The sequence below is a fragment of the Heptranchias perlo genome, chromosome 20 (assembly GCF_035084215.1).
Source record: "Heptranchias perlo isolate sHepPer1 chromosome 20, sHepPer1.hap1, whole genome shotgun sequence".
NCBI classification, from domain to species: Eukaryota; Metazoa; Chordata; class Chondrichthyes; order Hexanchiformes; family Hexanchidae; genus Heptranchias; species Heptranchias perlo.
The window spans coordinates 27769336-27792239 of NC_090344.1; the positions used below are offsets into that span (position 1 = coordinate 27769336).

The 22904-nt window shown below is 44.4% G+C and overlaps 5 non-coding genes across 5 annotated transcripts; 1 reads left to right on the plus strand and 4 right to left on the minus strand.

Annotated features, from left to right (window-relative positions):
* Window positions 1-1055: 1055 nt before the first annotated feature.
* On the minus strand, window positions 1056-1129 carry trnat-ugu (transfer RNA threonine (anticodon UGU)). Its single transcript has one exon. It is a non-coding gene; the product is annotated as a tRNA-Thr (tRNA).
* A 5527-nt stretch (window positions 1130-6656) lies between these two features.
* trnav-aac (transfer RNA valine (anticodon AAC)) lies at window positions 6657-6729 on the minus strand. Its single transcript has one exon. It is a non-coding gene; the product is annotated as a tRNA-Val (tRNA).
* A 443-nt stretch (window positions 6730-7172) lies between these two features.
* Window positions 7173-7245, minus strand: trnav-aac (transfer RNA valine (anticodon AAC)). The gene has a single exon. It is a non-coding gene; the product is annotated as a tRNA-Val (tRNA).
* Window positions 7246-13831: 6586 nt separating this feature from the next.
* Window positions 13832-13905, plus strand: trnan-guu (transfer RNA asparagine (anticodon GUU)). The gene has a single exon. It is a non-coding gene; the product is annotated as a tRNA-Asn (tRNA).
* Window positions 13906-20310: 6405 nt separating this feature from the next.
* On the minus strand, window positions 20311-20384 carry trnai-gau (transfer RNA isoleucine (anticodon GAU)). Its single transcript has one exon. It is a non-coding gene; the product is annotated as a tRNA-Ile (tRNA).
* Between the last annotated feature and the right edge of the window lie 2520 nt (window positions 20385-22904).

Consider the following 22904-nt stretch of genomic DNA (forward strand, 5'->3'; position numbering starts at 1 on the left):
GAAAATCAAGCGTGCAATACTCACCCCGCAAACGGGCGCTGCTCCCAATCGGCTACACTTCGCCCCACAGACCCTCATCCCATTCACACCATCCTACAATACACTGTCAATGCTGTGCAGAGAGACAGAGAGTATAAAGGCATAAAGAAACACGCACCATCCTACAATACACTGTCAATGCTGTGCAGAGAGACAGAGAGTATCAAGGCATAAAGACACACACACCATCCTACAATACACTGTCACTGCTGTGGAGAGAGACAGAGAGTTTAAAGATACAGAGACACTCACAGCGTCCCACAATACATTTTAAATCATGTGTAGTGAGATAGAGTGTTTAAAGATATAGAGAAATTCTCCTTTTTTTTCAAAAGTGGCACATCCCAGAAGCAAGAGAGATCGTGGGTCAGTCTCCCTCTCCTGATAGAGCTGAGGCTTGTCAGTCAAGAGTCCCCTCCTCCCTGTATTGGCCGTGGAGGAAGTCCAGAGTAGATTTAATAGAATACCTTCAGCCTGACCGAGGTTAGGCTGACTGACCTGTAATTACTTGATCTATCCTTTTCTCCCTGTTTATACAACAGTACAACTTTAGCAGCACTCCAATCCTTCGGCATTTCACCTGTAACCAGGGAGGATTGGAAAATGATGATCAGAGCCTCCGTTATTTCCTTCCTTGCTTCTGTTAACAGCCTGGGATATATTTCATCGGGGTCTGGAGATTCAGGTGGAGTGATTTGGGGACTTCATTTTCCTCTTTGCAAAGATTTTCACCGCAGGTCAAGATCACAAGTCTAGGCCCAAATTAGGACTGCTTCCGGGTTTGAACCTCAAATCGTGAATTATACCCTGAACCCAACGAGCCCAGAAACAAGAACGTGTCTTTAAGTTAACCCGTTACAGACACATTCTATGAGAGGTCTGACTGTGCAATGAAAGGGCGTTTTAGAAGACTCAATCTGATATCCGTTTCCTCCTCAAACCTGAACAAATACCAATTCCAAAGTGCCATTTTGACGCTAAATTCCACAAATCAGGTAAAAATAATTAGTTATACAAGGCACTGCTGGGAGTTGAACCCAGGATTTTCTGTTTACAAGACAGATGCTTTAACCAACTAAGCCACAGCGCCCATCCATGATAACTTAGCCCTACCTCCTCTCACTAATATCTATCAGCGATACGTTACTGTCTGTTTGGGGTTCAGACCGTTTCATCTTTGTCTGTTTCACTTGTCCGTTCACCTGTGCATCCCGATGCTGCCTGCATATCTCGTTGTGTTTATCTTTGTGTATCCATCAATGCGTTGATATACGGATGAGTATTTGTACTTATGTTTGTTACATTAAATAAATTACCGGTTTAGACAATTCTCGCTCTGAAAGTGAAGAACTATTGAGCCGAACTTTGCAGCAAGGTATTGTTTATTTTGGTGCTGAAAATAAGAAACCGTAAGAGGTCCAAACAGGGAAAAGGAGAAAAACCTGTTTGGGAAAATGAGGACAACAGTCAAGATTTTTACCAGTACATTAAGAGAAAGACGGGAGGCTTAGAGTAATGTGGGCCGCTTAAAGACAGATGGAGGTGATATTGTAATTGAAAATCATGAAATGTAGAGTTGCTAAATATTTACTTTGCTTCGTTCTTCACAGAAATAAATGAGGCTAACAAACCAGAGATATGAGGAAAACTATAAATAAATCAAGGGGATTCAGTATAAGTAAAATAATGGCAATGGAGAAAATAATTCGATGAAAGATAGACAAATCTCCAGGACCTGACGGTTACCATCCCAGAGGACTGAGAGGAATAGGTGAGGAAATTGTACATGATTTAGTCATGATCGTTCAAACTCTCTTGATTCAGGAATTGTTCCTTTGATGGAAACAATTTCAATGTCACTCCATTATTTGGGATGGGTAGCAGAGATGATGTTGGAAATTATAAACCCATTAGTCTGACATCCGTTGCGGGGAAGTTGCCAGTATCCGTTGTTAGGGAAAGAAAGATTGAGCATTTGGATAAACATGAATTGATCAGAGAGAGCCAGCATGGATTTGTAAAGGGTAAGTCAAGTCTAACAAAACTAGTTGAACTTTATGGAGATGTAACTAACGTGGTAGTTAATGGAGTGTCCATGGTTGTTATATGATATTGACTTCCAGAGGTATTCGATAAGGTACCATATAAGAGACTGTTAACGACAATGAGAGTGCGTAGAATTTAAGGCAACCTAATGAAATGGGTAGGGAGTTGGATAGAAGGCGGGAGACAGAGACCCGTTGTATAAATGACGGAGACGAAGGAATAGAGAGCCGTAAATCCACGTGTGTCGCTGACACCAAGTTCGGTGTCACAGTGAGTCGTGTAGATGGAAGCATAAAGTTGTCAAGGGAAATTGATAAATTCAGTGAGTTGGCAAAACTGTGGCAGATGGAGTAACATAGAATTACAGAGAATGTACATCACGGAAACAGGCAATTCGGCCCAACTTGACTATGCCGATGTTTATGCTGCAGACGAGCCTCCTCCAACCGTCTTTATCTAACCGTATGAGCAAACCCTTATATTCCTTTCTCCCCCATTTGTTTTTCTAGCTTCGCTTTAAACGAATCCATGCTATTCGCCTAAACTACTCCTTGTGGGAGCGAATTGCATATTCTAACTTCTCTCTGGGTAAATGTGTTCCTCTTGAATGCCATATTGAATTAAATAGTGAATACCTTATATTCATTGCCTCAATGATTTGGAGTCCCCACCTCCACAAATGCAAACACCTTATCTACGTCTAACCTATCAAACCCTTGCATAATCCTAAAGTCCTATATCAGGTCACCCCTCAGCCTTCTCTTTTCTATACAGAAGAGTTCCAGTCTGTTCAAACTTTCAATATGGAGAAGTGTGAGTTTATCTACTTTGGACTGAAGCAAGATAGATCAGAGTAATTTCTGAATTGTGAGAAGCCAGGAACTGTGGAGGAGCAGAGAGATTTAGGGGTCCAAGTACAGAAATCGCTAAATCCAGTGGAATGCTAGAAAAATTAATTTAAATGTCTCATGGGATGTTGGCCTTTATCTCAAGGAAGCTGGTATTCAAAGGGTGGGGGGAGAATGTTACAGATATAAATCTCTGCTGAGACCCCACTTAAAGTACTGCATTCAGCTCTGGGCACCACACATCAGGAAGGAAATATTGGCCTTAGAGGGGGTGCAGCGCCGAATGACCAGAATGATACCGGGGCTAAAATGGTTAAATTATGAGGACAGGTTATGCGGAGGTCGGTCCTCATTTTTCTCTTATGGATCCGGCCCCATCCGTTTACTGTGGACGGGAGCGCGTCTGATACGAAGTCAGTCAGAATCGGATGCAAATCACATAACCGGCACAGCGGGTCTGGAACTGGCGACTGGTTTTACATTGAGTCTTTTTTAAGGGATAGGCTGTACATTGTTTGTATAATAATAATAAGTTTGATACAATGAAGGTTTTTTCAGTTATTTCCCATTTCCACTCTCACCAGTTTTACATCGTAAAAGGTAACAATATTTAAGGGATGTGACGTGCAGTGTTGGTGGAATCAGTTTAATTTAACTTGATATATTGAAGAATCTCTTGTCTATCCCAGGCTATTACCTCAGGTTTAGACCCTCACCTAGTTTAAAACCAGTCACTCACTGATATAAATAAACCTGTAATAACCCCGCAACCTCAGCGGGGATATTTGTTCCGATACTAAGTGAAGATCCCAATTTCCACTGAAATTCTCGATCAGCAAATACCAGAGGCTGTTTCGGGTTTGACAAACTGTGAAACAGATTGTTTTGAAAGCCGGAAAGAGGGAAAAACTGGTGGTTGATATTAAGTGTTGTACATTAACTCTTTCTGTTTCCGATTTACAATTTATCTTTGTGTGTGACTGATAGGAGCGGCTATAACGGAGCCCAGTGACTGGGTAACGAGCTGCACTGAATCATTGTCCTGTGTTGCAGACCGGCTCGTTAGACCTGTTCATTCCGTCTCATCTCATTGTCAGCAAGCAGGAAATTACTAAAGTTAAGGCTGGTGAATAACAGCTCGAAATATCAATCCTCTCCACCATTGGGGACAGAGTCTTCCGAAAAACAGGGATTTTCACTCGTACAAATTTCATCCACCTTTTCTGCTCTTCATTTCTCTGATTTGTTTGATGCGGCTTTCCCTTCAATTCACGACCGACAGGAAAAACCCGATTTTATCGTCGATTTTCGGGTCAAGAGGTATGGTGAGATTTCAAATAATTGAAATCGACCCTTATTAACGCCAATATCGTCACCTACACGTTTGACAAATGCAAAGCGGCTTCACTCACGGTTTTGCTGCACAACTCGTTCAAAGATACTGTCGGTAATTGGAGGGTCTTTGAAGTCATGACACGAACATCACAATTCGCGCTGCCATTTTCCTCAAGACGCTTCAGATTCATGTGGAATGATTTAGGTCTGGCGTTTAAATCCGTTCCCTTTTCACAAATCCGCCTTTGAACCCGTATCCTTTAGTATTTTTGATAACCGATACCAAATCGGTTTGTCCTGTATTTTACATTACTTTTTAAATATTACAGATAAGCAGAGCACTTGAGCTGTCACAGCTGTGACTTTGACTTTTCTCCCTCTCCTATCGATCTCCCCGGCAACTGCCACTAATCACAATCTTCTGTCACAATTCTCCATCAGAAAGTTCCGAGCCTCGGTTTCCAAATGAAATAACGCCCATCTCTTCAATCTCCGACAGCTCAGAGAGAGTTTCTTAGTTTCATTTCACACTTTATCCAAATCCTCCTTAAAGCACCATCAAAAGTTGTCCTTTAGTTAATTATAAGATCAATCAAAGTTCTTATCTTCTGGGGTTTTGTTTCAGATTCCAGGGTTTTTAAAGTTCACTGCGGATATTTATCGAAGTGCATCTTGATTGGAGGCTTCTTGGAGAATTCGGAAAAAGATCACAAAGCGATAATTCAGAGACGGAAAATGAAGCTGTTTGACGGGAGCACTGATAGAACCGATTGTGCGCTGCTCTTGTGGCGCAAGCGCTCAGCGTGCGGTACTTTTATGAACTCCAGAAATGCCCAGGTTGTGAGTTTGAGCCTCATCTGGAACAATCGAACATTTTGAGTTCAAGGTACAACTGGTATGGTCCATAACGCATCTACTTCTTCGTGTTCACATGTGAGCACTTGGGTTCCTCTGGCCTCCCGTCTTGCAATAGTCGGTGTGAATTTACTTGTTTATAGGGGGAGAGGGAGCGATTAGTGGCAGCTGATATGGCAAAGGGGCCGGTACGAGATCTTTAAATCTGAAGAACTAAACATACAATTCTTCTTTTCGTTTAGCGGATATTCATCAGTTGGAAGTTTCGTGTGGGGAAAATCTGGATGGGAAATATTCTCCCTGGTGTCACTGTGTAACGGGTGAAATTATTCAGCTTACAGATGTTAATACGCTGAAAGGTCGAGAGGCCTTTTCCAGCTGCCGTGTGGGGCAAGTTTAGCTTTTGAGCCGCTATGTAAAGTGTTATTTTAATTGCTGCTAACGAATGACAAGACATTGTTAAATAATAGCTGCATCATTAAATAAATTTAAAACAGAAATAGACAGTTTCCTAGAAGTAAATGGAATTCGGGGTTACGGGGAGTGGGCAGGAAATTGGACATAAATTTAGATTTGAGGTTAGGATCAGATCAGCCACGATCTTATTGAATGGCGGAGCAGGCTCGAGGGGCCGATTGGCCTACTCCTGCTCCTATTTCTTATGTTCTTATGTTCTTATTTGGCACAAACACGAAGAATTGTAAACTCACGAGTTCACTGTCCATGTTTCTTACATCATGTTTAACAGAAACAAGGATTGTCCTCAACACGTTGCTGACAATTTTATAACAGGGACCCTCACCCAATTTCGACATCTACGATGGATAATTCAGAGTCCTACAATGAAATGTACGATCGGAACTTAACAAATTGCGAGCCTGCGTCGCTCAGTAGATAGAGTAACAGACTTTTAAAACGGGTAGTGATCTGAGGATCCAGTGTTCTGGTTGTAAATTTTTAAACAGCTGGCAAGTTCTGTCTTCGCAGCGGAGCAACAACTACGGGACAGACGATGCCTGCAATGTGTTGTCAAAGCTTTGGTGTTATCTTGTTTCCCAGGGATGGGCAGTAATGCGCTGCCTGAAGCGGCAATTGCAGCTTCCCGCCAGCAACGTGTGATCGGACAGGCGGCCTGAATGTTGTTGCTCTCGTGGCCTCACTCAATGCGGGAGCTGGGGAACGGGGAACATCGAAAAACTGATCTGTTTGTTGCCGCGGCTGCAATGCTGTTTATAACTGTATTTATAAACCGAGGCAGCGCTGCAGGATCCTTTAATGACCTCTCACAAATCAACTGAAAACAATCGCAATGTGCAGCTTTGAGAGGGGCTTCCTGCACAGTCGGGGCATGAAACGTGAATGAGGGCGAGACACTGTCTGTATATGTGTAGTGTTTGAATGTGTATTGAACTCTACAGAGAATGGAAAACATATCGGTTCTGTGAGGTGTGGTATTTTATTCACATTCAACCACAGAATGAATTCTTGCTTTTTTTCAGACGCATTGATTTTTAGTGGGGAACTTTTTCAAAATGTTTCTGCCCGGTTTCGAACCGGGGACCTTTCGCGTGTTAGGCGAACGTGATAACCACTACACTACAGAAACTCTGCTATACAGTTCACTATAGGAAACCCTCAGAAGATAGCTGCCGACTGCAAATGCTCTCAGTGTGGGAGACGGGTCCCTGTCCCGTTCAGGGAATTAAATTCTCCAAAATAGTTGACTGTATTAATTTCGCAATACTCATTAAACTCTGAAAAAAGAATAGTTGTTCAAATCGCCATTAGTCAACTAATAACTTTTTGTTTCAAGCTGACGGAAATACTGACTTTTAAAAAAATTATTCACCAGGTAGATTACAGAAAGTTCAGAGGGGAACTGAAAGGGGAAATAAGAGGGGCAAAGAGAGGGTATGAGAATAGACTGGCGGCCAACATAAAAGGCAATCCAAAAGTCTGCCACAGGCATTGAAACATTAAACGGGTCGTGAGAACCCGACTCTGATTCGGGACCACAAAGGAGATCGATTCATGGAGGCAGCTCAAAAATGCTTCTGCTCGGTTTCGAACCGGAGACTTTTCGCGTGTTAGGCGAACGTGATAACCACTACACTACAGAAACTCTGCTGGATAGATTGTTATAGGAAACCCTCAGAAGATAGCTGCCGTCTGCAAATGCTCTCAGTGTGGGAGACGGGTCCCTTTCCCGTTCAGGGGATTAACTTCGACAAAATAGTTAACTGTATTAATTTCGCAATACTCATTAAACTCTGAAAAAAGACGAATAGTTGTTCAAATCGCCAATAATCAACTCATAACTTTCTGTTTCAGGCTGACGGAAATCCTAACTTTTTTTAAATTCATTCACCAGGCAGAATATCGAAAGTTCAGAGGGGAACTGATAGGGGAAATAAGAGGGGCAAAGAGAGGGTATGAGAATAGACTGGCGGCCAACATAAAAGGCAATCCAAAAGTCTTCCACAGGCATGTAAAGATTAAACGGGTGGGAAGAACCCGACGCTGATTCGGGATCATAAAGGAGATCGACTCATGGAGGCAGAGTGGGTGGCCCAAAAATATTGCTGCCCGGTTTGAAACCGGGGACTTTTCGTGTGTGGCGATCGTGATAACCACAACACTGCAGAAACTGTGCTGCACATGTTGTTATAGGAAACCCTCAGAACACAGCTGCCGTCTGCAAATGCTCTCAGTGTGGGAGACGGGTCCCTTTCCCGTTCAGGGAATTAACTTCTACAAAATAGTTTGCTCTATTAATTTCGAAATACTCATTAAACTCTGAAAAAAGACGAATAGTTGTTCAAATCGCCAATAATCAACTAATAACTTTCTGTTTCAGGCTGACGGAAATCCTAACTTTTTTTTCATTCAATCACCAGGCAGAATACAGTAAGTTCAGAGGGGAACTGAAAGGGGAAATAAGAGGGGCAAAGAGAGGGTATGAGAATAGACTGGCGGCCAACATAAAAGGCAATCCAAAAGTCTTCCACAGGCATGTAAATATTAAACGGGTCGTAAGAACCCGACTGTGATTGGGGAGCATGAAGGAGATTTGACTCATGGAGGCAGCCCAAAATTTTTTTTGCCTGGTTTTGAATCGGGGACTTTTCGCGTGTGTCGTGGACTTGATAACCACTACACTACAGAAACTCTGCTGCGCACGTTATTTTAGGAAACCCTCAGAAGACAGCTGCCGTCTGCCAATTCTCTCAGTGTGGGAGGCGGGTCCCTTTCCCGTTCAGGGAATTAACTAAGGCAAAATAGTTTACTGTATTAATTTCGCAATACTCATTAAACTCTAAAAAAAAGACGAATAGTTGTTCAAATCGCCATTAATCAACTAATAACTTTCTGTTTCAGGCTGACGGAAATCCTAACTTTTTTTTATTCATTCACCAGGCAGAATATAGAAAGTTCAGAGGGGAACTGAAAAGGGAAATAAGAGGGGCAAAGAGAGGGTATGAGAATTGACTGGCGGCCAAAAGTCTTCCACAGGCATGTAAACATAAAACGGGTCGTGAGAACCCGACTATGATTCGGGACCATGAAGGAGATCGACTCATGGAGGCAGAGGGGATGGCGCAAAAATGTTTTTGTACGGTTTTGAACGTGCTGCACACGTTGTTTTAGGAAGCCCTCAGAAGATAGCTGCCGTCTGCAAATGCTCTCAGTATGGGAGACGGGTCCCTTTCTCGTTCAGGGAATTAACTTCTACAAAATAGTTTACTGTATTAATTTCGCAATACTCATTAAACTCTGAAAAAAGACGAATAGTTGTTCAAATCGCGAATAATCAACTAATAACTTCCTGTTTCAGGCTGACGGAAATCCTAACTTTTTTTTAATTCAATCACCAGGCAGAATATGGATAGTTCAGAGGGGAACTGATAGGGGAAATAAGAGGGGCAAAGAGAGGGTATGAGAATGGACTGGCGGCCAACATAAAAGGCAATCCAAAAGTCTTCCACAGGCATGTAAACATTAAACGGGTAGTAAGAACCCGACACTAATTTGGGAGCATCAAGGAGATCGACTCATGGAAGCAGAGGGGGTGACCCAAAAGACTGTGGGCCAAACTCTGGAAAGTGGGTTGAGGCTCGATACCTCTTTTTCGGACGGCTCAGACACGAAGGGGTAACTTTCTATGATTGTATGATTCCATGATATGATTGCCGTCTGTCTCGGAATGGTGTTAATATACAATCTACTATAAGTATACTTTAATCAAATTGGTGCCTCTGTCTCACTGCGAGAGAGAAGAGGCATTAATGTGTAGACATTGGCTGCAGCAGCTGGGTTGCCCCTTTACTTTTCCTCCTGTCCCAATCTTTCTTTAACCTCCTCTGCTGGTGTTGCAGGTTAGATCAGCCATCGCTGTGCAAGGAAGCCTGAGAAGCCCATCAGGGGATAACACAAGAGACAGAGACACGGAGAGATAGAGAAATGCATGCAATGAAAATAAACTGTATAAATAGAATTATACAGTCATTATTTTTTGAGTTCGTTCATGGGATGTGGGCGTCGCTGGCGAGGCCAGCATTTATTGCCCATCCCTCATTGCCCTTGAGGTTGGTTACAGTACAGAAGGAAGTTATTCAGCCAATTGAGCCCGTGCAGGCTCATCGTAAGAGCAATCCAGTTAGTCCCAATCCGCCGCTCCTTTCCGGGAGCCCTGCATTTTTTCCCTTCAAGTAATTATCAAATTTCTTTTTGAAAGCCACGATTGAATCTGCTTCCACCATCCATTCAGGCTGCGCGTTCCAGATTACAACTACTCGTTGGTAAAAAAGTGTTTCCCCATGTCGCCTTTGGATCTTTTGCCAATCACCTTAAATCTGTGTCCTCTGCTTCACGACCCTTCCGCCAATGGGAACAGTTTCTATTTATTTACTTTATCTAAACCCGACATGATTTTGAACACTTCTATCAAATCTCCTCTAAATGTTCTCTGCTCCAAGGAGAACAACCCCAGCACGGGGTAAATGCGATCAATCATCTTCAATTCATTTATTTGAGCATTAAACAGCTCTTTAAACATTACTGTGACGTTATGGTAGCGTGCACTCGCGGTCTCAGGTGTTCCATCAAATTTCTACGGAGGCGTGGGTTTGAACCCCACTGCTGTTAGAATTTCTGCCAATGTTCATTTTGGCCTGTTCGCAGAAAACCCGATTGTCGTTCGATGGAGCAGAGGATGTGAAGAAGCTGAAAGTGAAAGTGCAGATATTATTTTCATCGCAATGACTGGACACGTTTCCACAGGTAAGGGCCTCTCACCTTAAGATTCTTTCCAGCAGAGTGGGGCAGGTGATCAAAGTGACTGGGCTCGAGCGGCGCAATCAGTCAGTGCGCGGTCCTTATCTGACAGTCCAGGGCCGGGAAATGCCGAGGTTGTTATTCGAGGCCCACCGAAACCAACCAATCCTTTTCCTTGTGAAAATTTCGGCCGGAGTTGAAGGTACAATTGGTGTGTTCCAAAATGCATCTAGTTATTTGCATAGCCGTGTGGTTCCTCTGGCGTATGCTGTTGCAATAGCAGATGAGAACATTTCGGACTGAAAAGAGGAGAAATTTCTTCACTCAGAGGGTGGTGAACCTATGGAATTCTCTACCACAGAAGGCTGTGGAACCCAAGTCACTGAATATATGTAAGAAGGAGCTGGATAGATTTCTAGACACAAAAGGCATCAAGGGGTATGGGGAGAGAGCGGGAATATGGTATTGAGGTCCAGGATCAGCCATGATCATATTGAACGGCGGAGCAGGCTCGAACGGCCGAATGTCCGACTCCTGCTCCTATTTTCTAAGTTTCTATTGACAATTGGTGTGTTCCGTAATGCATCTAGTTTTTTGTTCAGCCATGTGGTTTCTCCGGCCGACGCTGTCGCAATAGCAGATGAGATGTTTAGTCTTCTTAGTTCACAGAGGGAGGCTTCGGAATTGGAGCCACATACTATGATTTTGATCCATCTACAAATTATGGGATTTAGCTTGAGCTTTAAACCAGCGCGTTAGACCGCTCAGCCACGATACTTTCCATCTTGCGTTCTTCACGTGCTACTTTTACAGGAATAGAATTACTGCAAACAAGAATTCTACCCCTCAAGCACCAATGCTCGCACGGCAGCAGGATGAATGTGTCCAGTTAGAAACCTGTCTGAAGGAACATTCCGTCTGACAGAGCTGGAAGTCCAGTAGATTGACTTTCTCGGTGAGCAGATGATGAGCCTCCTTCTTGAGAGTGTTTCGCCAATCCAGCTCATTATAAATTCGGGTGGGACTGGAGCCACTAGTATAAGAGAAAGTGGATGGGGGCTGTTTCCCTTCCTTGACAGATATTAATGATCCTGTTCCGGTTTTGCTGCAAAATTTCACTTCCCAGCTCCGAAATCAACGAACTAAAATTTAACGGTGGTGCGATGCGAACACACAATTTCTGAGCGAAAAGTCCGATGTGCTACCCATTGCGCGACTAAACCGGTTATGAATTATATGATTTCACATTATCCATATGCAGCTTATGAGCTTTTGATGCGGCAGAGCAAGTGGTTCGAAAGCTCAGTGGGGTTTCAAATGAACTCCTGAGAAAGTTTGTTCAATGCGTAGTGCTCTCTCTCCCTCTTTCTTTTGCTCTCTCTCGCTTTCTCTCTTGAGCTCTCACTCTCCCCGTTTATCTATAGAGGGTTCGAATACAAAGAGGTGGAAGTTATGTTACAGCTGCACAGAGCTCTGGTGAGACGCCATCTGGAGGACTGCATTCAGTTCTGGGCACCCCACCTCAAGAAGTATGAATTAACCCGGAGGCTCGAGGGGCTGAATGGCCGATTCCTGTTCCTATTTTGCAATGAATGAAACAATAATTCAAGAATAGAGGCGCTAATGTATCAGGATGAGTGAGTGAAGAATGTTTTCTGTTTGAAGTACTGATTTCATTAATTGAATATTCTCTGTGTCCCAGCTCAGTGCAGTCCAGTCCAGAAAAAGCTGCTCGCACAAAGTGGCATTTTCTGTGAGAACACAAAAGGCTTGTTCAGGCCATGACAGTACCGAGTGCGGGTAGGTCTGCGCATGAAATGGAAAAGTGAGGTGAAATGCTCCCACGAGCAGCGGAAGTCTCTGTTCACATTTCCAAAATGCACACACGCATCGGCCGAATCGATTCAACTCATGGGAAAGCTACGAGGCGAGACAGGGCTGCAGTGGATCATTTGAAGCAACTGACATACACAAGATTCGGCCCGTTTCACGTGGCATCTCCTGTTTCTGACTATTCTTCCCCTCCCGCTTCCTCTATTCCTCCAGCTGCCAGGTGAATTAGAAGCTTGATGAAAACACAGGGGAATTCATGAATCCCATCCTGACCTGGACAGCAGGGAGGGAGAGGGAAAGAACGGTGCTGGCCTTTGAGAAGGGATGGATTTTGCACATGCCGGGAAAAATAGACACAAAGATCTCATCTCCCTGCTTCTTTGGTATGTGGGCTATCTTAATGCTCAGGTGATGATATCACTCCCCCCCCCCCCCCCCACCGAGACCATGACCTCCACTCACACTCTCCATCCAATCTCGCACACCTTTGCTTAGGTTTGAAATCGTGTAAGTTTTCACACTGGGATTCAATTTGAAGAAAGCGATGCTGTGCTAACCTGGGGCTATTGAGGAGTTGCAGTGCAAGAAGGCTAATGATAACAGTGACAGTTCTGACACTGTGAGCGACAGTTAAAGGTGGACAACATTTAAAGTCTCATGCAGCAGGTCTGGGTCCAAATCTTTCACGTGGCATGTCCTTCTGCTCCTGTCACTCATTTACCTCCACGGAGAGTTCATTTGGAATTCCTGTGCGGCTGCATTGCGCATTTTCCAGTTCTGCTTCGAACAATCGGGACTTTAAAGGCACCTCTGTGACCTGCACTTTCTTTAAATGAGTTTAGTTCGCTTTGCATTCGACTGTGAAATCGCTTTCGGATTTCATCTCAATGAACCAGACTGTGACCGCATTGTATCTGTCAGCGTGTAAGTGGCGAGGTTGGGGTCAGCACGTGTCGTTTTCAACTTTTGAAATCTCACCAATTACAAGAAAAAAGAGACATTGAATCAAACTGTCCCTGTCAGTGATGAATTGAAGGGAATATCGCTCCAAGCAGATCTGGACAATGCGCAGTGCAGCCGCACAGGAGTTCCAAATCCACCCTCTCGCCACTCGGCAATCGCATGAACTGAACTTTACTCTGACCCAGTGTCACCGCGCTGAAATCGAATGTTTGTCGGCCACATTTTTTCTTAACATCATAGTTACTGGTTTAATGGTGAAAACTGCCGTCCGCTGCACTGTAAGTACAAGAGACAATTTTGTAGACACCGTGTAGTATCACAGACCTGCTCGTTGGACCTGCTCGTTTCATCTCCTCTCATTTTCACCACACCTGAATATGACTGGAACAGAGAATGGAGAATCACAGCTCGAAAAATCAATCCTCTCTGCCACGATGCGACTCAGACTTCCAACATACAAATGTTTAATGGCAAGGTGAGTTTAATGTTCAGAAATAATAGAGCACAGATTTTCACTCATGCAAGCTTCACACCCTTTATTTTGGAAAAGTAAACTGATGGTGGAGAGATGTTATATTGATCGCGGCAACCTGAATTTTTAGCTGGTTGAATCAATGGCTCAAAAACAAAAGTGTCGTGTCTCTGTGGCGCAATCGGGTAGCGCGTTTGGCTGTTAACTGAAAGGTTGGTGGTTCGAGCCCACCCAGGGACGGTGGGAAAATTTAACCTTAAGTTTCGTGGTCTCGTATTTCCTGGTTTCAAATATATGTTTTGTCTGCAAAAAAATGCACGGTTTCGATGGCCAGCTGAGCACGGCCAATCTTCCACCATTTAATCTGAGATTGCCTTCACGGAAATCAGAATTCTTCTTGACAGACAAGGTCGAAAGATTGGAAGAGAGCCGCTTCACTCTGACATGGATGTTTCTGCAGTGAGCGACACCAGACTGTTTCCATAATAAATGTCAGTCCTTTTATTTTGGAAACGCAAAATTGTTTTCGCATTCCGAAGGTTTTCAGTTCATTTGTGAACTCCACCACTGACACTGCTGAAGGTTGTAGGCTCAGGGAATGGGACCTCCAGGAGTGGACTGTAAGAAAGCTGGGTTTCGGCATCCTGACAAATATATGCCGAGGAACCAGAGGAAACCTTACGAAGGAACCGTCTGGGGTTTTATCTGTTAGTTTAGGTCTCAGGGTGAATGATTCCTGACTCCCCGAACTGTCTTACATTTAACTCAGGTCAGATCAGGATGAATTCAGTTTACAGGAGGATAGTGTCAAATATCACCCACAATCGAGGGGTTCAAAATCAGCCATTAGAGAAGCTACGAGATCATTGGAAAAGAAGATGGTGCACAATTGTGGGAATAAAAGCAAACGCCTTTTCAGCTGCGTCGGGAGTCAGAAGACCATTAAAGATAGTTTAGGTCCACTGAAAGGCAGTTCAGGACAGATTCCCGGACTGTGGCAGAGCTGTTAAATTATTATTTCTCATCAGCCTGCACTCCTGTGATTGATGCTGAGATTCCAGCTGTGGGATGCGCTGTCGACAATAACATCATAAATATTAAAATAGAATGGGATGTCACTTTGGATAAAATATGAACTCTCAAAATGCATTGTGTTCCAGGTCCAGATGATATCCACCCCGGGTTTTTAAAAAGATGGGACGGGTGCTCTGTGAGCCCCTTGCCTGTATCTTCAACAGCTCAATAGAGTCAGGGATTGTCCCCTGAGATTGGAAGGTAGCTCACGTAGTTCACATTTTCATTAAAGGGGACAAATCAGAGACTAGGGATGACGGGCCCATCAGTGTGAAATCGATCAGATGGAAGATGCTTGAATGGATCCTAAGCGATGCTGTTTTGACCACGGGGAAAGAGAAGGAGCCATTCGAGATACTCAACGCGGCTTCCGAAAAACAAGGTCGTGTCTTACAAACTTGCTTGAGTTTTTTGAAGAAGTTGCTGGGTTAGTGGATGAGGGTAATCCGGTTCACATTGTCCATCTCAGGGGTGTCAAACTCATTTTCGATGGTGAGCCTGATCTGATATCATGGCACTTGGCCTGGGCCACATTCCGCAAAAGTTATTAAACTGGAAATAGATGAAGATTAACTATATTGGTACTTACTTACGTTTAGATTTTATTTATTGCTGCTGCTGCTCCCGATACCTGGCACCTCTTAGCTTGAACCATTGCATCTACATTTGGAGTAAATGACTGGGCTGTGTGATGTCTTGGATAAAATCATCAGGAGAACTTGTCATTAAAGAACTTTGGAAGTATTTCCACAATTTCACAACTCCCTGTGTAAAGAGATTTCTCTTGATCACTGCACTAAAGCAGAAAGTAGGGGTTAAGGGTCGCTACTCAGACTGGTAAAAGGTGGAAAGTGGTGTTCCACAATGATCGGTGCTGGGACGACTGTTCACAATTTATATAAACGATTTGGACTCGGGAATCGGATGGACAATTTCAAAATTTACGGATGACACCAGCTTGGGGCGGGGTAAAGTAGATACTGATCAAGACTACAAAAATATACAAGAATACATTAATAAACTTGCAGAATGGGGGTGTAATTGGCAAATTAATTTTAATAAAGATGAGGATGAAGTGGAGCATCTTGGTAGCAAGAACAAGGAGGCCTCATAATGCTTGGACAATAAGAGTCTATATGGGGTAGAGGAGTAGAGAGATCTGGGGACACAGATCCACAAATCACTAAAATTAGTGATGCAGGTTAAAATGGCCATTAAAAAGCAAACCAAGCACTGGGGTTCATTTCTAGAGGGATAGAATTGGAAAGCTATGTTAAACTTGTATAGAACCTTGATTAGACTACACTTGGAGCATTGTGAACCGTTCTAGTCTCCATATTATATGAAGGATATAGAGATACTGGAGAAGGTGCAAAAAGGATGTCACCATTTTAGTGGTCGCTGGATTTGGTGACTCTGTGTAACTGATCCCTGTATTTGGTGTCCAAATGTAAATGATCCCTGGACCTGGCGTCTCAGTGCAAGTGGTCCCTGGATTTGGTGTCTCTGTGTAAGTGGTCTCGAGATTTCGTATCCCTGTGTCCGTGTCCTTGGATTTGGTGTCTCAGTGTTGGTGTTTCCTGGATTTGGTGTCCCAGTGTAATTGGTCCCTGGATTTGGTGTCTCAGTGTAAGTTGTTCCCGGATTTGGTGTCCCGTGTCAGTTGCCCTCGATTTGGAGTCACAGTGTACGTGGTCCCTTGTGTATTGAGGCATCGCTCGTGGAATTTTTCACCTCCTTCCACTTTTGCAAAAGTTGTTGACAGCTTATTAAAGCCACTAACTGGCTCTCGGGTAGGGCACAGAAAAAATGAGACATCGTCAGTTTCCCTGAGAATGACAGGTCTGAATTCGAGTGAGAGAACATTTAGCAATTAAACCGGACTGGGCGGGTCGGGCCTGAGTTTTTGTTTTTATTCGTTAACGGGATGTGGGCGTCGCTGGCAAGGCCGGCATTTATTGCCCATCCCTAATTGCCCTCGAGGAGGTGGTGGTGAGCCGCCTTCTTGAACCGCTGCAGTCCGTGTGGTGACGGTTCTCCCACAGTGCTGTTCGGAAGGGAGTTCCATGATTTTGACCCAGCGACAATGAAGGAACGGCGATATATTTCCAAGTCGGGATGGTGTGTGACTTGGAGGGGAACGTGCAGGTGGTGTTGTTCCCATGCGCCTGCTGCCCTTGTCCTTCTAGGTGGTAGAGGTCGCGGGTTTGGGAGGTGCTGTCTAAGAAGCCTTGGCGAGTTGCTGCAGTGCATCCTATGGATAGTGCACACTGCAGCCAAAGTGCGCCGGTGGTGAAGGGAGTGAATGTTTCGGGTGGTGGATGGGGTGCCAATCAAGCGGGCTGCTTTATCTTGGATGGTGTCGAGCTTCTTGAGTGTTGTTGGAGCTGCATTCATCCAGGCAAGTGGAGAGTATTCCATCACACTCCTGACTTGTGCCTTGTAGATAGTGGAAAGGCTTTAGGGAGTCAGGAGGTGAGTCACTCGCCGCAGAATACCCAGCCTCTGACCTGCTCTCGTAGCCACAGTATTTATATGGCTGGTCCAGTTAAGTTTCTGGTCAATGGTGACCCCCAGGATGTTGATGGTGGGGGATTCGGCGATGGTAATGCCGTTGAATGTCAAGGGGAGGTGGTTAGACTCTCTCTTGTTGGAGATGGTCATTGCCTGGCACTTATCTGGCGCGAATGTTACTTGCCACTTATCAGCCCAAGCCTGGATGTTGTCCAGGTCTTGCTGCATGCGGGCTCGGACTGCTTCATTATCTGAGGGGTTGCGAATGGAACTGAACACTGTGCAGTCATCAGCGAACATCCCCATTTCTGAACTTATGATGGAGGGAAGGTCATTGATGAAGCAGCTGAAGATGGTTGGGCCTAGGGCACTGCCCTGAGGAACTCCTGCAGCAGAGTTGCGACTTACTAACGGAAAAGTAGCGGCCAGTTTACTTCGCACCATGGGGAAGGTCTGAGCTCTCGGCTTTCTGTATAATTTTTTTATTTATTATGTTTGTTGCTTCCCTGGCACCAACCTCGATGGGATGACAATAATTAATTTTCTGTTCACCAATTCCGGCTTTCAATGGTGGGGCATTTCCCCACAGTCCCCCGCGCCTCAGAATGTGCCCGATCAATGAATACAGGAGAACAGTGCGCGGTGCCAGGACCGGGCTGTGCTCTGAGCATGCGCAGTGCGAGTGGCGGCGAAGGACTGAGGAGGAACAGGCGTGTCGGAGGCCGGGAGAAGACGGGGGAGTAATTGGACCTGTGGGTAGGCGGAGAAGCGTCACAAGCACCTGATGGCGTCTTGAGGCCACAAATCCGAGTCCACAGGCCCAGTGTTTGCACCTCGGTGACAGGCCCGACCAGCAGCCGTCCGAAAATAAGTGTGACTGGCCGCCATCTTGCGAGCGGAAGTCATGGTCGAATCTTGGCGCATGCGCGGCCAACTTGGCGCTGGAACAACGAGTGGGCGGGGCTTCAGGGTCCCAGTGAGAGAAACAAAGAGTGGGCGGGGCTTCTGGGTCCCAGTGACCAGGAACAAAGAGTGGGCGGGGCTTCTGGGTCCCAGTGACCAGGAACAAAGAGTGGGCGGGGCTTTTAGGTCCCAGTGACCGGGAACAAAGAGTGGGCGGGGCTTCTGGGTCCCAGTGACCAGGAGAGAAAACCATTGCCTCATTTATTTTATCCTCACTCTGCCCACAGCGGGTGTAGAACTGAACCCAATCAGAGGAGAGGGAGGGAGAAAACTGGGAGTGGAGGGAAGAAATATTGGAGATGGTGGGATGGGTTTGGATTTCAGCACAGGGAGGAGTGAGATTGTGTGGGACGGGGATTTACGGCTTTGGCGGAAAAGAGAGGATAGAAAGTTCCATAGAAACTAGAATTGTCTGTTCCAAATTTCGATCCTGTATTTAGAGTGATGACTTTTGTGAACTTTTACAGGGTATTAGAAGGGGAGGATTTGAAGACGGGAAATTCAAACCAAAGATCACGTCAAGATCTGACAGAGTCACTCGATTCATCAGGACCTGAATATCATCGGTCTTTGAATGTGGAAGGAGAAATGTTTGTCTTTTCTGTCTGTGGAAGAAGATTTCAAACATCAGTGTGAGTGGAAAAGCACCGAGACACACACACCCGAGTGAGAGTGTTCCAGTGCACTGACTGTGGAAAGAGCTTAAACCAGTTCCACAGCCTGAAAAAACACTGCACCATTCACAGCGGGGAGAAACCGTACACGTGTTCTGTGTGTGGACGAGGCTTCAACTGATCATCCAACCTGGAGAGACACAAGGACACCCGCACCACGGAGAAACCGTGGAAATGTGGGGACTGTGGGAAGGAATTCAATTACCCATCAGAGCTGGAAACTCATCGACGCAGTCACACTGGGCAGAGGCAGTTCACCTGCTCCACACAAAACAGGAAAAGCACAGTTTCCGGTCTGGGGTGCGTTTCCTGATCTCACCCGGAGTGGTACTGAGCCCCACAGAGCAGGAAACGCCCAGGCACAGTCCCAGGCCTGTGCCAGACAGTCGAACTTGGGATGGAGCCGATACAGCTCAGTTGAGAATGCAAAAATTTGAAAGTCCCGAGTTCAATTCCGAATTTCAGCAAAATTTGGTTGTTTGGATCTCATTCTTTGGGTCGAATCTCGCATTAATTTACACTGAAATATTAACCGGCGCTGGAGGATTGGGGAAGGAGCAGAGAAGCATCAAGGATGAGAAATATTGATAGCATCTTTATTTAGCTTTATTTCTTTCTGCATTTTTCTCTGTTTTTTGCCTCTCTCATCGCCGGCGAACATTTGATTTGAAGCATTTGATTCCTAAACTGATGCCTTTTCCTCATCTCCGCTCTGTCTGTTTCTAACTGCTTGTGACCGTTGAAGGGAACAGGCCCCGAGTTAAACGTTTGTCAGCAAACCGACAGAGAGATATCACAGCGGGAATAAAACTCCTTTCTTCACATTGTTAGACACTCAGTGACTCAGATTGTAATGTGTGTCAGTAAACATACCCTGATACTGAGTGACACAGATTGTAATGTTTTTCAGTGAACACACCCGGATACTGAGTGACACAGATTGTAATGTGTGTCAGTAAACATACCCTGATACTGAGTGACACAGATTGTAATGTTTTTCAGTGAACACACCCGGATACTGCGTGACACGGATTGTAATGTGTGTCAGTAAACATACCCGGATACTGAGTGTCACAGATTGCAATTTGTGTCAGTAAACATACCCGGACACTGAGTGACACAGGTTGTAATGTTTGTCAGTAAGCATACCTGGAAGAATGGTCCCGGAAATGGAAAGAAATGGAGAGATAGGAAAAGAGACAGACAGAAAGAGATGGAGACACGGAAAGGTGAGTGAGAAATGAAGGATAAATGAAAAATGAGCGGAAAGATTTTTTTTTCTCCCCCCCAGGGGCAAAGGTGCATCAAACAATGTCATGAATGCTATTCCAAAAACGATTCCTTCTGAATTTTGCATGAACTTCCTTGTTTGTAAAGTCTGGATTTTCAAAGTCACTCAAGTAATGTCGTAAATTACTGATGGCCCGTACGGGGATCGAACCCGCGACCTTGGCGTTATCAGCACCACGCTCTCACCAACTGAGCGAACCGGCCATTTTTTTTTCTCACAGCAATCGGTTTGGGGCACTCATTGGGTGGTCTGTGTTTTACTTCTCACACTGCGTCAGACGGTTATTGCACGAACATTGAACACACCACATCCCTTAAACATTGTTACTTGTTTCTGCATAAAACTGGCAAGGGTGTAAATCGAAATTAACAGATAAGGAGCACTTTAATGCGACAAATTTAATTCTGGTAGAAATTATGTTCTGAACATTGAAAGCCCACCCCTGAAACACTGCCCCGCTGTGAAAACAGTGGGCAGGACACTGAGGGACTGCGAAAATTGTGTGCTGAGTTTTCCGTAGTGCAATGCTCATCATGTTCGCCTTTTACGTGAAAAAGCTCTATTTCAGTTCCCGCATAAAAACATAGTTTTGAGGAACTTGCTTCGGATAAACCTACAGTCGTCAACTTGTGCTTGGAGAAGGGACAATTATTGTTCCTTCCTGTTAACTTTAACAACGGCTGTACCAAATTCCAAGTGTCATAAACTATCAATATTTGAAACCAGACCCTTAAATGCAGTCTGGAAAGTGGAAAACGGTGAAAGTGCATCACATACAAAACACAAAAACTTATTTAAGGTTTCACTATCCATGTTAGTATTTCCGTGATTCTGCAGCACAAAGTTATCGGTTACAATAATTATTCATCTTTCACAGAATTTCATTAATTTCATCAATTAATTTAATAACGTTCATTGGTTACTGCAACCACAAGCTTTAGCTCGGTGAAAAATTAATGTTGTTAATCATGCGATGTGATGTTTTTCTCTGGCACAATCATTTAGCGCGTTCGGCTCTTAACCCAAAATTTGATGGTCCAATGACCCCCAAGGGACGGTACAATATCCTGGATTTCAATGCGTGTTTTCACTGTAAGAAAATGCACCATAAATGAATTTGATGAAAAGTGACTAATATTGTTGACTTGAAATAGTTAGTGTCCAACTTGACATTGCACCACATCGGAATCGAAATTCAGATTCGAGGCCAGAAAAGCAGATGATGCACGGAGGCAGAGGGCAAGGCTGAAGTATTAAATGAGTACTTTGTATCTGTCTTCACCAAGGAAGAAGAAGCTGCCAGAGTCAGTAAAAGAGGAGGTCGTGGAGATACTGGATGGGATAAAAATTGATAAAGAAAAGGTACGAGAAAGGCTGGCTGTACTTAAAGTGTGTAAGTCACACGGTCCGGATCGGATGCATCCTTGGTTTCTGAGGGAAGTAAGGGTGAAAATTTCAGAGTTGCTGGCCATAATCTCCAATCGTCCTGAGATATGGGGGTGGTGCCAGACGACTGGAAAATCTCAAAGGTTACTCCCTTTTTAAAAACGTGTGCAAGGATAAACCCAGCAACGACAGGACAGTCAGTTAAAACTCGGTGGCAGGGAAGCTTTTGGAAACGATAAATACGGGATAACAATAACAGCCAGTTCGACAAGTGTAGATTAATAAAGGAAAGCCATCACGAATTTGTTAAAGGCAAATCGTGTTTAACTAACTTCATTGAGTTTTTCGATGAAGTAAAGTGCCACATAATATGCTTCTCAGCAAAATCGAAGCCCATGGAATAAAAGCATGGATACTAAATTGGATAAATGACAGGAAACAAACAGTCGTGGTGAAGGTATTTTTTTTCGGACTGGAGGAAGGTAGACAGTGTTGTTTCCCAGGGGTCGGGCCTAGGACAACTGCTTTTTGATATATATTAATAAATTGGACTTGTCCGGACAGGAACAATTTCAAAATTCGCGGATAACACAAAACTAGTAATTGGAGTAAACAGTGAAGAGGATAATAATAGTCTTCAAGAGTACACAGACGGTCTGGTGGAATGGGCGGACACATGGCAGATAACATTTAATGCAGAGAAGTACGAAGTGATATATTTTGGCAGGAAGAATGGGGAGAGGCAATATAAACTAAATGATACAATTCTAAATGAGGTGCGGGAATAGAGAGTCCTGGGGGCATATGTGCACACATCTTTGAAGGTGGCAGGACAGGCTGAGAAAGTGGTTCTGGGCTTTATAAATAGAGGCATGGAGTACAAAATCAAGAAAGTTATGTTGAACCTTTATAAAACACTGGTTCGTCGACAACCAGAGTATTGTGTCCAATTCTGGGCACCGCATTTTAGGAAGGATGTGAAGGCCTCAGTGAGCATGCAGAAAAGATTTACTGGAATGGTTCCAGGGATGAGGGACTTCAGTTACGTGGACAGACTGGACAAGTTAGGATTGTTCTTAGAGCAGAGTCGGTTGAGAGGAGATTTGATAGAAGTGATCAAAATCATGAAGGGTTTTGAAAAAGTAAATAAAGAGAAGCTGTTCCCATTGGCAGAAAGGTCGAGAACCAGACGACACAGATTTAAGGTGATTGGCAAAAGAAACCAAAGGCGAAATGAGTAAAACTTTTTTACGCAGAGACTTGTTATGATCTAGAACGTGCTGCCTGAAACGGTGGAAGCAGATTAAATCGTGGCTTTCACAAAGGAATTGGATAAA